General features: G+C 39.2%; 2 pseudogenes; both read right to left on the bottom strand.

Annotated features, from left to right (window-relative positions):
• The window catches only part of LOC143672580 (alpha-galactosidase A pseudogene), a 41743-nt pseudogene extending 27973 nt beyond the window's left edge, over positions 1 to 13770 (bottom strand).
• Positions 13771 to 14086: 316 nt separating this feature from the next.
• Positions 14087 to 14403, bottom strand: LOC143672579 (protein Churchill pseudogene; annotated as a pseudogene).
• Between the last annotated feature and the right edge of the window lie 1792 nt (positions 14404 to 16195).

Below are 16195 nucleotides of genomic sequence, written 5' to 3'. Positions count from 1 at the left end.
GTAATGTGTTTTCTCTAAAAGCTTGCTATCTAGCCTGTTTTCTGATAAGCATTTTGTAAATGTGACCATACCATTGTTGCTTTTAGTTTCTTTTTGGCAAGGTGTGCTTATTGCTTTTCTGTCTCTTGGGAACAAAGAAATTATTTAAAATTGAGAATGTTGATGACTGTGGACTTTGGCCCTACACATTATGCCCAATGAATGCAGATGGCTGAAGGATGCACTGATGGAGAAGTAGGTTGGTGAACGATGGTGAATATTTATGAACAAAGGTTGTGCTCCTAAAAAAGGAACAGCGTCATGAGGCATGAATGAACATTTGGGACATTGGCGAGGCAAAATAAACCAGAAATGAAAAACAACAATGGTACAGAAATTTTCATAAGAACTTTAGAACTTAGCAGCCACCTTTCAATCTTTCTGTCCTTTCCCAGCCCCATATAATCAGTATATAATTCTATTTCTATAGTCACATTTAAATTTACATTTTATTAAAAAGAATAGTACCAAATGAAGTGCTATGTGTCTGCTTACTTTCTCTTAGCATGAAATTTAGTTATTGTTTTTTTCCTATTAGAGAAATTGTAGATTTTCATAAAATTCATGTAAAAAGTACAACATCCGCATATACATTCTATTGTTGACACTTTGCATTAGTGTGGCAACTTTGTTTTAGTTTGGGAAAGAATATTAAAATATTACTGTTAAGGGTGGTATTTGCTTTGCAACAGATGTATCTCCCATATTAAATCCTATCATTTTACACCTCACAAGAGTGTCATACATTTGTTCTACTTCATATAAAAACATTCTTGTATCTGCACTGTTAACCAAAGACAATGTTGACAGCATGGTTCATTGTGTTAAACAGTCCATGTTACACTCTAATTTTCCTCTATTAACATAACCAAAAATACCTCTTTTAACCATATTCACAAATATAATCAAATGCTGTTAGTTACACTCACTACCATCAGCACTATTCATTGCTGTATTAGTTAGGGTTCTCTAGAGAAACAGAATCAACAGGGAACACCCACAAATTTAAAAGCTATAAAAGTGTCTCACATGACTACAGGAACACAGAGTCCAAAATCTGCAGAGCCAGCTATGAAGCCAACAATTCTGATGGAGGGTCTGGTCTCTCCACAGGAGAGGCTCACCGGCCAAAGCAAGAAGAGCCTGCCTTTTCTGAATCCTCCTTGAAAGGCTTTCAGTGACCAGATTAATCATCACTCATTGCAAAAAAACACTCCCTTTTGGCTGATTACAAATGGAATCAGGTGTGGATGCAGCTGACATGATAATGATTTCATTCCATGAACTGTCCTCATTGCAACAGACAAGCCAACACTTGCCCAACAAGACAAACAGTTACCACCACTAGGCCAAGTTGACACATGAACCAGACCATGATAGTCCATCCCTTGTCAACTTGGCAGCTATATATGTTACCTTAAACCATACCTAATTTCTAAATAAAAAACAATAAAAGACACATTTTTTCTTTCACCTAACAACACTCAACTCTCCTTCATATAACTGGAAACACATTAAATCTCTCCAGAATAGGGTGAAAACACTTGTGTAATATTCATTCTTAAACTTGATATCTTACAACTTTAATAGTATAACATGAACAAAGCAGCATTACAGTCCTTGTTTCTGTAATTGATCACATGGTCAAAGTTCACATTTATCACTACCTTTTTCCACTCGCCATTCCATGTTCCCTTTACCCTCAACAAGCACTTCATCTGGCTGTAGTTCTTTGCTTGGTGGGGGAACCCAAACCTTCATTCCTGAAGTTTCACACCCATTGGTAGCCTGCCTGGATTGGGTTATTGCAGTTTTCCATTGATTTTAACCACAGGGTATGGTAGTACTAAAAGATGCCCTAGAGATCCCCTATATTCCAAGAAAATTCTTCTTTACCTCCATTATGTAGTAGCAACTCTACTTCCCCATGATAGTCAGGACCAATCACCCCAGACAATAATGCAATCCCCTTCTTGGCTTGTTGATCCAGTGACATAAGTAGCCCAAGGTGACCAGGTGGCAGTCTTAATTCCAGTTCAATGGAATCATTGTTGTTTTTCCTTGTGGAATCACTCCCCATTTTGGAACTAAAACTCATAGACCATCAGAGCTCAGGGTTTCAGGGAGAGGAAGCAAAAATTTTTCTATTGGATCAGTAGTAGAAATAGTGACGTTACCACTCCCATTTCTACCCCTTGGTTTCTAGATGCATGGATCCTGGCTATGGGAGAAACAGCACCATACAGCAGACACTGATTCAGAGCATATACAGCTTCCTGGAGAACATTGCACCAGTCTTTCAAGCTATTGCCACCGAGTTGGCACCATAATTGGGTTTTTAAAAGGCCTTTCCACTGTTCTATCAATCCAGCTGCTTCTGGATGATGGGGAACATGGCAAAACCAGAGAATTCCATAAGCATGTGCTCATTCCTGCACTTCATTTGCTGTGAAGTGTGTTCCTTGATCAGAAGCAATGCTATATGGAATACCATGATGATGGAAAAGGCATTCTGTAGGCCCACAGATGGTAGTTTTGGTGGAAGCATTGCGTGTAGGGAAAGCAAACCCATATCCAGAGTATGTGTCTGTTCACATACTCTGAACATACATAGAACAAATTGCTGCCCCTTCCATGAAGGATGTGGTCCAGTGTAATCAACCTGCCACTATGTAGCTGTCTGTCATCTTGGGGAATGTTGCCATATTGGGGGCTGAGTGTGGGTCTCTGTTGCTGGCAAATTGGGCACTTAGCAGTGGGGGTAGCCAAGTGAGCCTTGGTGAGTGGAAAACCATGTTGCTGAGCCCATGCATAACTTACATCACTACCACCATGACCACATGTTCATGTGCCAATTGGGTAATGACAGAAGTTGCTGGGGGAAGAGGCTGACTGGTATCCATGGAATGATTCTTCTCATTCACTTGATTATTAAAACCTTCATCTGCTGAAGTCACTCTCTGTGTGCATTCACATGGGACACAAATATGTTCATCTTCTTAGCCTACTCAGAAATGTCTATCCACATATTTCTTCCCCAGACCTCCTTGTCACCAATTTTCCAATTATGGTCTTTCCAAATCCCTGACCATCCATCCAAATCATTAGCAACAGCCCATGAGTCAGTACACAAATGCACCTCTGGCCAGATTTCATTCCAAGCAAAATGAACAACCAGGTGCACTGCTTGAAGTTCTGCCCTCTGGGAGGATTTCCCCTCATAACTGTCCTTCAAGGACACCCCAAAAGGGGGTTGTAGTGCTGAAGTTGTCCAAATTCGGGTGGTACCTGCTTATCGTGCTGAACCATTTGTAAACCAGGCCCAAGTTTTCTCTTCCTCAGTCAATTCACTGTAAGGAACTCCCCAAGGGGCCACAAGTCTGGTCTGGGAAAGAGAAGGTGATGTGGCAGGAGTGAGACCATGGGCATTTGGGCCACTTCTTCATTTAAATTACTTGGGCCTTCAGAACTTGATCTTGCTCTATCTCATATATACCATTTCCATTTTATAATAGAGTGCGACTGCACATGCCCAGATTTATGGCTTGGTGAGTCAGACCACACCTAGCTCATGATAGACAACTCAGGCCTCATGGTCACTTGGTGGCCCAAGGTTAGAAGTTCAGTTTCTAGCAAGGCCTGGTAGCATGCCAAAAGCTGTTTCTCAAATGTGAGCAGTTATCTACAGCACATGGTAAGGCTCTGCTCCAAAATCCTAAGGGTCTGCATTGTGACTTCTTATAGGGGCCTTCCAAAGACTCCAGACAGCATTTCTTTTGCCACTGACACTTCTAGCACCATTGGATCTGCTAGATCATATGGCCCAAGAGGCAGACCAATTTGTACAGCAGCCTGGACCTGTCACAGAGCATCCCCTTCTTCAAGTCCCCACTCAAAATTAGCAGCTTTTCTGGTCACTTGATAAATGGGCTGGAGTAGCACCCCCAAATGAGGAATATGTTGTCACTGAAATCCAAAGAACCCAACTAGGTGTTGTGCCTCTTTTTTGGTCATAGGAGGGAACAGATGCAGTAATTTATCCTACACCTTAGAAGGGATCTTGACATGCCCCACACCACTGAACACCTAGAAATTTCACTGAGATGGAAAACCTCTGTATTTTTGTTGGATTTATCTTCCATCCTCTGACATGCAAATGCCTCCCCAGTAATTCTAGAGTAGTTGCTACTTCTTGCTCATTAGGTCCAATCAACATGATCTCATCATTATAATGTGCCAGTGTGATGTCTTGTGGGAGGGAAAAATGATCAAGTTCTCTGCTGGCAAGATTATGACATAGAGCTGGAGAGTTGATGTACCCCTGAGGTAGAACAGTGAAAGTATATTGCTGACCTTGTCAGCTGAAAGTAAACTGTTTCTGGTGGTCCTTACTAATAGCTATTGAGAAAAAAGCATTTGCCAGTTCAATAGCTGCATAGCAGGTATCAGGGGATGTATTGATTTGCTCAAGCAATGATACAACCTGTAACAGCAGTTGCAATTGGAGTTACCACCAGGTTGAGCTTATGATAATACACTGTCATCCTCCAAGACTCATCTGTTTTCAGCACAGGCCAAATAGGAGAGTTGAATGGGGATGTGATGGGAATCACCAACCCTGCATCCTTCAAGTCCTTGAGAGTGGATGTAATCTCTGCAGTCCCTCCAGGAATCCTGTATTGCCTCTGATTTACTATTTTGCTCAGCAGAGGCAGTACTAGTGGCTTCCACTTGTGCTTTCCCACCATAATAGCCCTTGCTGCATGATTTACAGAGTCAATGTGGGGATTCTGACAGTTTCTCAGTATCTCTGTACGAATTATACATTCTGTAACTGAGGAAATAGCTACAGAATGGGTTTGAGGGCCCACTGGACCCACTGTGAGATGAACCTGAGCTAAAACTCCATTGATCACCTGGTCTCCATAAGCCTCCAATCTGACTGGCAGACAATAATGTTTTGGGTCCTCTGGAATTAATATCATTTCTGAACCAGTGTCTAATAATCCCTGAAATATCTGATCATTTCCTTTTCCCCAATGCACAGTTACCCTGGTAAAAAGCCATCAGTCTCCTTGGCAAAGGCTTGGAGGAAGATTAACAATATAAATTTGTGGCAGTGTAATAGGGTTATCCCCCAAAGGGACCTGGTCTCCTGCTCATTCAAGGGGCTCTGGTTCTGTAAACTGTCTCAAGTCTGGAAATTGATTAAGGGGCTGTGACTCTTTGTTCCTGTAATTCAGGTTAGACTTCTGTTAACTTGACCTAGAACTCTTTTGTTTATACAGCTTGAACAAGAATTTAGTAGACTTCCCTTCTATTGTATTTCTAGGTACCCCATGATTTACTAGCCAACACCACAAATCTCTGAGTCATATAATTTTGATGCCTGCTTTGAGTTTGCTGTCTAATATAATTGCCATGTCTACCTTGTCTTTGGTGATTAAGTGCTTCCACCTGGTTTCTATCAACTTCAGATCCCATCATCCCTATTGTGTTTAAGGATTCCAGCTCAGTGACAGCAGTTCCTACATTAATACCTGACCTACAGCGAAGAGCAACCCCAGAGCCTTCAGGGAAGATGGTGCTAGTCTCACAAATTTATTTCTCACTGTTCTTGTAAAAGGTGAACCCTCCAGACATTTCTGGGTGTAAGAGCAGGCTTTGCATGATAAATACACTCTAACTTTCCAATCTCTATAAGCCTCTGGGCCCCCTCATCTACATTTCACTAGGGCAGTTCTGGCATCTCAACTTCAGGTAATGTTGACCACCTTTTGATCCATGTTTCAAACAACCATCCAAGCAAACTTCTAAGATATTTTCTAACCCCCAAGCTACAACATTGAATGCAGAATCTCTGTTTAGTGGACCCATATCAAAAAATTCAGCCTGATCCAACCTTATACTCCTCCAACCATTATCCCACACCTCTAGCATCCATTGCCACAACAAATTCCCCTGATTTCTGTCTATGTAAATTGGAAAACTCACAGGTTTTTTTTGGAGTATAATGTACTTCCTCATGTGTGATACTTTGTACCTCACCTTTAGGGGCCTGTTTGGATTTTAGTCTAGTTATAGGTCTGGAAGAAATGAGGGGTGGTTGGGGTGTTTCATGAAAAGAATTAGAAATATCTTCCAAGCCATTTGCTTCAAGGCCTTCATTTGTTGTTTCATCTGGTGAAACAGCATTATTCTCTCTAGGGCTAATCCCTTCAGGAGGAGGTTGGGTGGTCAATTCCTCAAGGTAGGCTGAAGGTGGGGTGGTTATGTCCTCAGGGTAAACTATTGCAGGGATATCTAGAGAAGGCTCAGCATGACCTAGGGTTTCAACTTCACCCCCAACATCATTATCAATCCATATGTCACCATCCCATTTTTCAGGGTTCCTCTCCTTTCCAATGAATGCCCTCACTTTAATGGCAGACACATGCAAGATTGAGATTTCAGTTTACATTGCAAAATTGCTACTCTAACAATAAGATCCTGAGCCTGATGTTCAGATATCTCAAGTCTATGGCTACAGGAAATAAGATTTTCCTTCAGGATACTCATATGAACATCTGCATCTGTTGGATGGCACTTAAGCTTCTCATTTGAATGTAGCCAGTGTTTCTAACAACAACCAGCCAACATCTCTATACCTCTTATTTCCACAAAACTCTGTAAAGGTGTCAAAAACATTATCCCCAGAGTCTGGCTTCATACAAGTGAAGCATTAGGAGAATCAAATGGTGGTATTTTAACTATCTCTTTTGTCAACTCACGCATGGATTGGGAGTGTAATTCTGATTATGGGAATCAGAGTCCTTAGTGTCTTTGGGTCCAGTCAGAGTAGAAAGCCATTCATAAAAATCCATTTTTAAGATTCTGTTTCTTAAGAAGCACTCCTGGTACCGAGATGTATTAGTTGGGGTTCTCTAAAGAAATGAATCAACAGAGAACAGACACAAATATAAAATTTATAAAAGTGTCTCACATGACCACAGGAACAAAATCAGCAGGGCAAGTTGTGAAGCCAATGATTCTGATGGAGGGTCTGGGTCAACTCCATAGGAAAGCCTCACCAGCCAAAGCAGGAAGAGACTGTCTCTTCTGGATCTTCCTTTAAAAGCTTCCAGTAATCAGATTAAGCATCACTCATTGCAGAAGACACTCCTCTTTGGTTGATTAAAAATGGAATCAGCTGTAGATCCAGCTCACATGATCATGACTTAATTCTATGAAATGTCCTCATTGCAACAGACTAGACAGCACTTGCCCAATCAGACAAACAGGTATCACCACTTTGTCTGGTTAGAAATGCTAATCATATTAAGGACCCACTCCTTATTCTCTAGTTTCATTCTCTCTCCTGGTAATGGATTCTAGATTGTAACTCTTTGGGTTTCTTATTAGAAATAATTCATATCATTGAGATCATACACTGTTCATCCTTTCATATCTTACTTATTTCATTCAAAATATGTCCCCAAGATTCACCTATGTGGTCACCTGCATCAGGACTTCAATCTTTCTTACAATTGATTAATATTCTATTGTATATATATGCCTCATTTTGTTTATCCATTCATCAACAACTTGGGTTTTTTCCATCTTTTAGCAGTCGTGAATAATGCAGCTATGAACATTGGTATGCAAATGTCTGTTCTAGTCCCTGCTTTCAATTCTCAGTGTAAGCCCAATAGCAGGATTGTCAGATCTTATGGCAATTCTGTACTTAGCTTCCTGAGGAATCACCAAACTGTTCACCACAGTAGATGCACTATTTTTACATTCCCACTAGGAGTGAAAGACTATTCCTAATTCTCCATGTGCTGGTTTGAAAGGAAGTATGCCCCCTAAGGAAAGCCATGTTTTAATATAAATGCCATTTCATAAAGGTAGAATAATCCCTATTCAATACTGTATATTTGAAACTGTAATGAGATCATCTCCCTGGCTGATGTGATTTAGTCAAGAATTGTTGTTAATTGGAGTCCTATAAAAGAGGAAATATTTTGGAGAATGAGAGATTCAGGGACAGCAGAGAATGCTGCAACATCATGAAGCAGAGAGTCCATCAGCCAGTGACCTTTGGAGATGGAGAAGGAAAATGCCTTCTGGGGAGCTTCATGAAACCATAAGCCAGGAGAGAAAGCTAGCAGAAGACACCGTATTAACCATGTGCCCTTCCAGCCAAGAAAGAAGCCTGACTGTGTTCACCATGTGCCTTCTCACTTGAAAGAGAAACCCTGAACTTCATCGGCCTTCTTGAACCAAGGTATCTTTCCCCAATGCCTTTGATTGGACATTTCTGTAGAACCGTTTTAATTGGGACATTTTCTTGGCCTTAGAACTGTAAACTTGCAACTCAGTAAATTCCCCATTTTAAAAGCCATTCCATTTTTGGTATATTGCATTCCAGCAGCTAGCAAACTAGAACACTCCAATATTCTATATATGTCTGCTGGGTCTAGCTTATTATTATGGTATTCAAATTATTTGCTTCATTATTCATCTCCTGTGTAGATGTTCTATCTATTTGATGGTTGTACATTGAAGTCTCCAACTAGTATTATAGAGAGTTCTATTTCTCATTTAAATTTTGCCAATGTTTGCAATATGTAGTTTTTGGGTAATCATGGTTGAGGACATAAATATTTATGTGTCATTTCTTCTTTGTGGTTTGATGCTTTTATCAACGTGTAATGTCTTCTTTGTTTCTTTCAAGTATTTTTAATTTAAAACCTATCTTTTTCTTATAAGATTAGAGCCAGACAACACCTTTTAGTTTAGTATTTTCATGGAGTATCTTTTTCCACCCCTTATCTTTCAATTTTTGTTGTTGGTTTAAGGTGAGTTTCTTGTAAACAACATATGGTTCAGCCATCCATTTTTTTGTGTGTGTACTCATTGGTGGGTCATATTTCATCATTCTTCTATGTGAGTATCCCATTATTGCAGCACCATTTGTTTTGCTTGTTTGATTTTTCTTTTGGGAAGGGCATGGATGGGGAATTGAGCCTGGGTCTCCCTCAATGCAGGTGGGAATTCTATCCCTGAACTACCCTTGCACCCCTGGATCATGCTTTTTTTATTCATTCTATTTGTGTCATTGATTGGATAATTTAATCCATTAACATTCAATGTTATGTAAAGGCAATATTCACTTACACCATTTTCTTTGTTTTTGTATGTCATATTTTAAATATCTTTTCCTTTATTGTAACTTTCTTCTATTTAGTTGCTCTTTTATGATATCTGATGGTCTCTTTCTCATTTTGCATCTGTATTTTTAAAAAATGCTTCCTTTATCATATGTTTGCTTTTGCATTACACCACTTATATCTGTAAGCTAGTAATATAAAGTGATGTTAACTCAACATCTATTTCATATATGTTCTCTCTTGCCATGTATCTTTGCTTCCCAACTTTATGTTATTTTGTCCCATATAATACCTCCTCATATTTGCCTGTGCATTTTCAAGACAAATGTCTTTTCCTTCTTCAACTTTATTTTCACACAGGTATTAGGGAGTAGTGTTTATATTGAGGACACAGTACCATTGGATATTTTCATTTTCCATTACTGATAATCTAGATTTCTTCACACTATACTAAGTCACTATATTCTGTATTTCCTTTCTTTCACTGTATAATTTTTGTTTAATGATAATGAAATATAGTAGAATCTTATATTTAAAATTTTGTAATATATGGTCCAATAAATGGACAACAATTATTCATTTTGCAATGCTTGAGAATGTTGGTAAGCCATATGAAATTGAACTCTTGAGAACCAAATGAGAAAGCTGGCAGCATTTCAAGTTCAAAGAAGGAGCAATTCTGAGGCTTAGTATACCTATTTAAAGTGATGAAACATTTTCTTTGCTGTCTGGATTCATTTCACCAAATTATTTACTCAACAGATCAGACAGAAACTGGCAGTATAGTATAAAACATTTTTCCATGAGTCAAGCATCTGATCCTAAGAAGCAACTAACCTGAGTTTTCTAAATAGCAAATCTTGATCTATTGTGCCTAGATGCATCAGAGTACTTTCACTTATACTTTTAACATCTTCCTAATCTTGTTGGACTCTTTATGTTCATGTTTCCCCAACATTGTTGTTGAGAGGAAGTTACTGTATTAGGTGTGTAAACTAGAGGAAGCTACTTAACTTCTTTGTGACTTAGGTTCCTTGGCTCTAAAGTTGGGGTGAAATACTAAACTACCTCACAGAGTTGTTAATGAGGAGTCAATGAGTAAAATTCTTAAAAGTAAGTCTTAGCACATAGTAGTCAATAAACTTAAGTATTATTAGAAGTGCTTCCATACAACCAAGTTTTTCCCTGTTGACAGTAATAAACATTTTTCTCACTGTTTTCTTTCTCATAAGGTAAGCCTTAGCCAACAATTTTCAAATCTATTAGCTATGAGAAGAAATGGTCCTGTTTCTGATCTAACCCTTTAAGTTTTGGTCTCAAAATGAGAGTAATTAATTGAAGCCACCTCACTGAAGCCACAAATTTATATGCATTCCAAAGCATTTTACATTTGTTAATTCATTTGAATCTCTGAACAAGACAGTGAAGAAAGTAGATCATGTTTTATAAACCAAATTTTGCAGATTTAGGATACTGAAGTCCAAACGACAGAGTACTAATGCCAAGTTTTTGCTAGGTTTGTGACCCCCAAGCGAGTGCTTTTTCAACTATGTTAGGTAACTATTTTAAGATCCCTTTGAGGAAGCTGAGACCATTCTATTTATTTATTTTTATTAACAAAAGCTCATACTTTACTCAGATATCCTTAGCATTTACTTAATGTCCTTTTTATGGTCCAGGATCCCACATTACATTTAGTCACCATATCTTAGGCTCATCTTGGCTGTAACCATTTCTCAGATTTTCCTTGTTTTTGATGATCTTGACAGTTTTGAGGATTACTGGCAAGTATTTTGTGGAATGCTTCTCAACTGAGATATGTCTGATGTTTTTCTCTTGATGAAAATGTGATTTTACATTTTGGGGAGAAAGACCTGTTCTAGTTTGATAGATGCTGGGATGCAATGCACCAGAGATGGATTGGCTTTTAATGAAAGGGGATTTATTTCATTAGTTCTTAAGAGGAAAGGCAGCTAACTTTCAACTGAGATACTTTTTTTATGTGGGAAGGCACAGGGTGATCTTTGCTGGCCTCTTCAGGCCTCTGGGTTCCAACAACTTCTCCTGGAGTGATTTCTTTCTGCATCTCCAAAGCCCTAGGCTGAGTTGCAAGTGCTGAGATGAGGAATGCTGAGCTTCTTGGACTGTGCTATGTTGTGCTTTCTCATTTAAGCACCAGCCACTTAAATCAAACATCATTCATTGCAGCAGGCATATCTCCTAGCCAACTGCAGATGTAATGAGCAACAGATGAGGTTCACATACCATTGGCTCATGTCCACAGCAACAGAACTAAGTGCTTTCACCCTCTCTAAGGCCTGGGGTGGCATGACCCTTCCACTGCAATGAGGTGGAAGGCCCATCTTCTGCATCTGGAGCAAACTCACCCTCTCCATTGGATTGGGCAATCTGCTCTCCTGGCTGAAGGCTTCTTGACTTTAGACCTCAGCCTCCATGGTTTTGTCTTTGAAGGCATTTTTCCTCCAATGTGTCCCTTTTCTGAACCCCCCAGTCCAGAATGGCAGTGATTCTGTTTATACATGTCCCACAGCACTCTTGTTGGCTTTCTATGCTGTGGTCTTGGATCATGCTCATCAGACATATGGATTTCCACAAATCTTTCCTGGATAACTCCATGTAAAAGCATGACTTTCTTTGAAATGGCTGACTGGTTCCACATTTGGTGAAGACCTCATGTGGGGCACTATTTTCAGGGATCTCCCTTCCTGGAAGAAAATTTTCCAGGTTTCTCTGTACCCAAGAGTTCAGTTCTCAGCTCATCTCTTTACTGTTATATTTCACTATAAGCTGTGAGGAGAAACCAGGTGGCACATTCCACATTTAATTTGGAGATCTCTTCTGCTAAATATCCAAGTTCATGGCTTATAAAATCAGCCTTCCAGCCAAAGGTACTGGTCAATTTTGCCAGAGTGTCTGCAATTTTAAAACAAGGCTTGCTTTCCTTCTGGTCTGAAATAATACATGCCTCATTTCTGTCTAGAGCTTTGCCACAGGTAGCTTTAGAGTCCACATTTGTATTGACAGTCTCTTCAAGGCATTTTAGGCCTTCTCTATCAAAATCCTCAAAATTCCTCCAGAATCTTCCCATTACCCATTTAAAAAACAGTTTCAACATATCTGGTATTTGCAAACCACATCAGTACCCCATTCTCTGGTACCAAAATCTGTTTTAGTTTGCTAGCTGCCAGAGAATATACCAGAAACAGAATGACTTGTAAAAAAGGGAATTTAATAAGCTACTAGCTTACAGCTCTAAGGCTGAGAAAATGTCCCAATTGAAAAAAGTCTATAGAAATGTCCAATCTAAGGCAACCAGAGAAAGATACCTTGGTTCAAGGAGGCTGATGAAGTTCACAGTTTCTTTCTCAAGTGGAAGCGCACATGGCAAACACATTTAGAGTTTCTCTCAGCCAAGGGGAGTGTATTCTGCAATGAGTTATCCTCAGTCTAATCACTGGAAGCCTTTTAAGGAGGATTCAGAAGAGAGAGTTTCTCTTCTTGCATCAAGCTGGTGAACCTCTCCTGTGGGGTTCATCCTGACCCCCCATCAGAATTTTACAGCCTGTCCCATGGATTTTGGACTCTACATTCCCATGGTCACATAAGACATTATTATAAATTTTATATTTGTGAGTGTTCCCCATTGATCTTGTTTCTCTAGAGAATCCTAACTAATACATAGATGTCCTTCCAGTTACTCAGAACATGCTTGATTTTCTGATCAACTGAGCCAAATGATTATGCCCAGTTGCCTGGTCAGGCAAGCACTGACCTGACCATTCCTGCAATGAAAGGTATTTCATTGTTGACTGATAAACCAGAAGGCAGGTATATTAAGTCTTCAGTCAGCTGATTGCAGCTAAGGAAATAGAATCAGTTGTGGATGCAGCTGATGTGATCGTGATTTAATTTTATGAACTGTCCCCATTGCAACAGACAGGCCGGCACTTGCCAAACCAGACAAACACGTACCATCACTTGGCCAAGTTGACACATGAACCTGGCCATAAAGACCACAAAGGTAAAGTGCCCTTCTCATCCTATCATATCAAGGGTGCATGCTATCAACATCATTTATCATTGATGCTTTTAAACATTATCTCCCAGCTGAGGTAGCTTTTTAGTTTTCCCCACTGTAAAGTACTCTTTTGCTCCCTCCTTTCCATACTGTATCCTTTGAAAGGAAGTTCTATGTACACCTTACACTTTAAGAGTGTGGAGCTATGCACCACCTTCTTAGAGGTGGTATTATCTACACAAATTATTTAGAATTTTTCTGATATTGACCTGCTTTCCCATTTATTTCTTCATTCAATTATTTTTCTGAATCAGCATCGACCCATAGATATTTATTTTACATTTTGACTTATAATCCAATACTACTTTAGTCTACTGCTAACATTTCCCTAATTTAGATAATTGGAAATTCTTTTTCTTGGCTCCTATAGCCCACTGTAGGTTTTCACTTGTTATTTGTTTTGACACTTTCTCACTTTATAGTACTACAAGATGCTTCCAGCACATCTTGCATAGTCTCTGCTCTCCTTGAATCAGCCATTTCTTTAAGAAGACTGGGTTCCTTTTATCTGAAAATTGCATTTTAAACCAAGATTGTGGATTCGTATTCTAGTGAATTTTCTTTTAGTCACCAAACAGCTTATTAGATGCTTTATTTTGATTACATCAATGTAAACTAGGGTTGTCAGCAGAAGATTTCAGCCCTAGAGAATAGAAATCTCCTAAGTTACTTTTTCTTTCAATAAATAGATAAGTCCAAGCTGAAAGAAAGTAAGGAAATTTTTACAGCAAAACATTAACTTTGCTAGTACTGTAAATCAACCAGAAATAGTTACAAGAGAACGGCAGGAGTATAGTTAGAATAACCCTCCCTGCCAAGGGTCTTCAGGGAGAATGCTAATAGTATTCTTAGCTTTGCCAAATAACAGATGCAGCATTGTGTGCTCCTGAAAATCATCTATGATGCTGAATGTATTCTCACACCTGGCTACTATATGATGATAATTCTCACACAAATGATCTTTCTTCTCCATCTTCTTTCAAGGACTTGTTTGTAATCAGCATAAAACCTCATTTGCTGAATACCACACAAGTTCAATATGAATGATCTATTCTCCAAGCAGGTATTACCCCAGTTGGTATATTCCTTCTCTACTCACTACCAACATATCATGATGCCTCAACAGGGAATGTCCTCCAGAGCTTCCTCTGTATTTCCTTTTAACCTAAAAAACCTCCTCTAGTATTTCTTGTGGGACAATTCTGGTTGTTGACAAACTCTCTCAGTTTCTGTTTAGCTATGAATATTTTAATCTCATTTTTGAAGGACCGCTTTGTGAAATAAATAATTCCTGTTTGGCAGTTTTTCTCATTCAGTACCTTAAATATACCATAGTGCTGATAGTAAATCAGAACTTAATCTTATGTAGTATGGAAACATCAATGGGCTGACACACTGTGTATGCCAGTCTGGACCAAGTGGAATGGTGAGACACTTCACAGAACTTTAAGTCCCTCAAGCCACAAGGCCAGCACCCCTTCCCCATGGGCATGGTAGGCTAGCTCCCTGAGGGGAAAATAAATAGGCTTTGCTAGTTGCAAGGGCCTATAGCTCAACAAAGTTTTAATTGCAGAACTAATTAACAGATTCTGACTACTTAAGATAAGTCTTAGCATGGATAAACCTTCAATAAACACTAAAGGTATGATGAGTTTTTGTCCCAGCAGTGAGGGGGTGGGGCTGATGGAAAATAAAAACAGAGGATTTTTTAGTGAAATAACAAAAAATGCTAGAAAAGGGCTGGACCACAAGAAGAGGCTTCACATAGAGCCTGGAGATACATAAAACTATGAACCAACTTAAGCTCTTGATCAATGAACCTAAGGAGAAGGGGAACAGCTCTGAGAAAGCTATTATTTTGCTTTTTTCTCTGCTTCTTAATAGCTCATTAGATAGAACTGGAAGCACCTATAGGCTCCAGCAGTGCCTCAGGCAAGGGAAGATTTAAGCTTCTCTGAGAGAAAAAGTGCAGGTGAAGGAGTTAATTCCCTACAGGGTGTATCTTCCTCAAGAGAAAGGTTGAATCCACTTAAAGTGGAAGGAGGAAAGAATCCCTCCTTCAAGTAATTCAGGCACCAGGAGCTGGAAAGCTGAAGCAGTTAAAGCCATTCTACAACTTCACCTCTGTCTCAAGCACACCTTGAGCAAGGAGAGCCTTCTGAAGTTAAAGGCACTGCATTACTGTATGTTGATAGGAAACCAAAAGCAGACAAGTGCCACATGCTAGGCAATACAGGAAAATCACAGAATATAAAGTACCATAAGGAATTCTTTCCACATGCTGGACCTCACCCAGGGAAAACTGACATTGGCTGTATTTTCTTCCTGAGAGAGGGTGTCTATGGGGTTGTGAAAAATCTGACCAGGGATATATATCTGGGGAGGGTCTCCTGAAAAATATCTCCATAAAGGCAGGGTAAGCAACAGAAAAATAGGAACTAAAAAATTCTGATCACCTAAACAGACCCTTTGTAGAGGTCTAAAATAAGTTTAACTGAATGCCAAAGAACAAATAAAGAACAAAACCACCTAGAAGGAACATCCTAGGTAATCTCCACAATGAACTAATTAAGGAAATCAAATATCTAGACACCAGTGAAAGTAGAATGAGTCATACTAAGCCAATTGAAAATATGGTCCAGTCAAAGGAACAGACCAACATTTCAAATGAGATACAGAAGTTGAAACAATGAATTCAGGATGTTTGAACAGACATGGAAAATCTCATTAAAGGTGAAACCAACAAGTTGAGGGAGGATATAATGGATAAATTAGGTAACAAAAAGAACTCAAAAGTTTTTTAAAAAATCACAAAACTTATGGGACTGAAGGGCACAATAGAAGAGATTAAAAGAAAAGAACAATGAAAAGCTAAAACAATAGATTTGAAGAGATGGAAGAAAGG

This window comes from Tamandua tetradactyla, chromosome Y, assembly GCF_023851605.1.
Source record: "Tamandua tetradactyla isolate mTamTet1 chromosome Y, mTamTet1.pri, whole genome shotgun sequence".
Lineage (NCBI taxonomy): Eukaryota > Metazoa > Chordata > Mammalia > Pilosa > Myrmecophagidae > Tamandua > Tamandua tetradactyla.
Note: the sequence above shows the minus strand (reverse complement) of the source record. Positions and strands in the feature narration are given on the sequence as shown.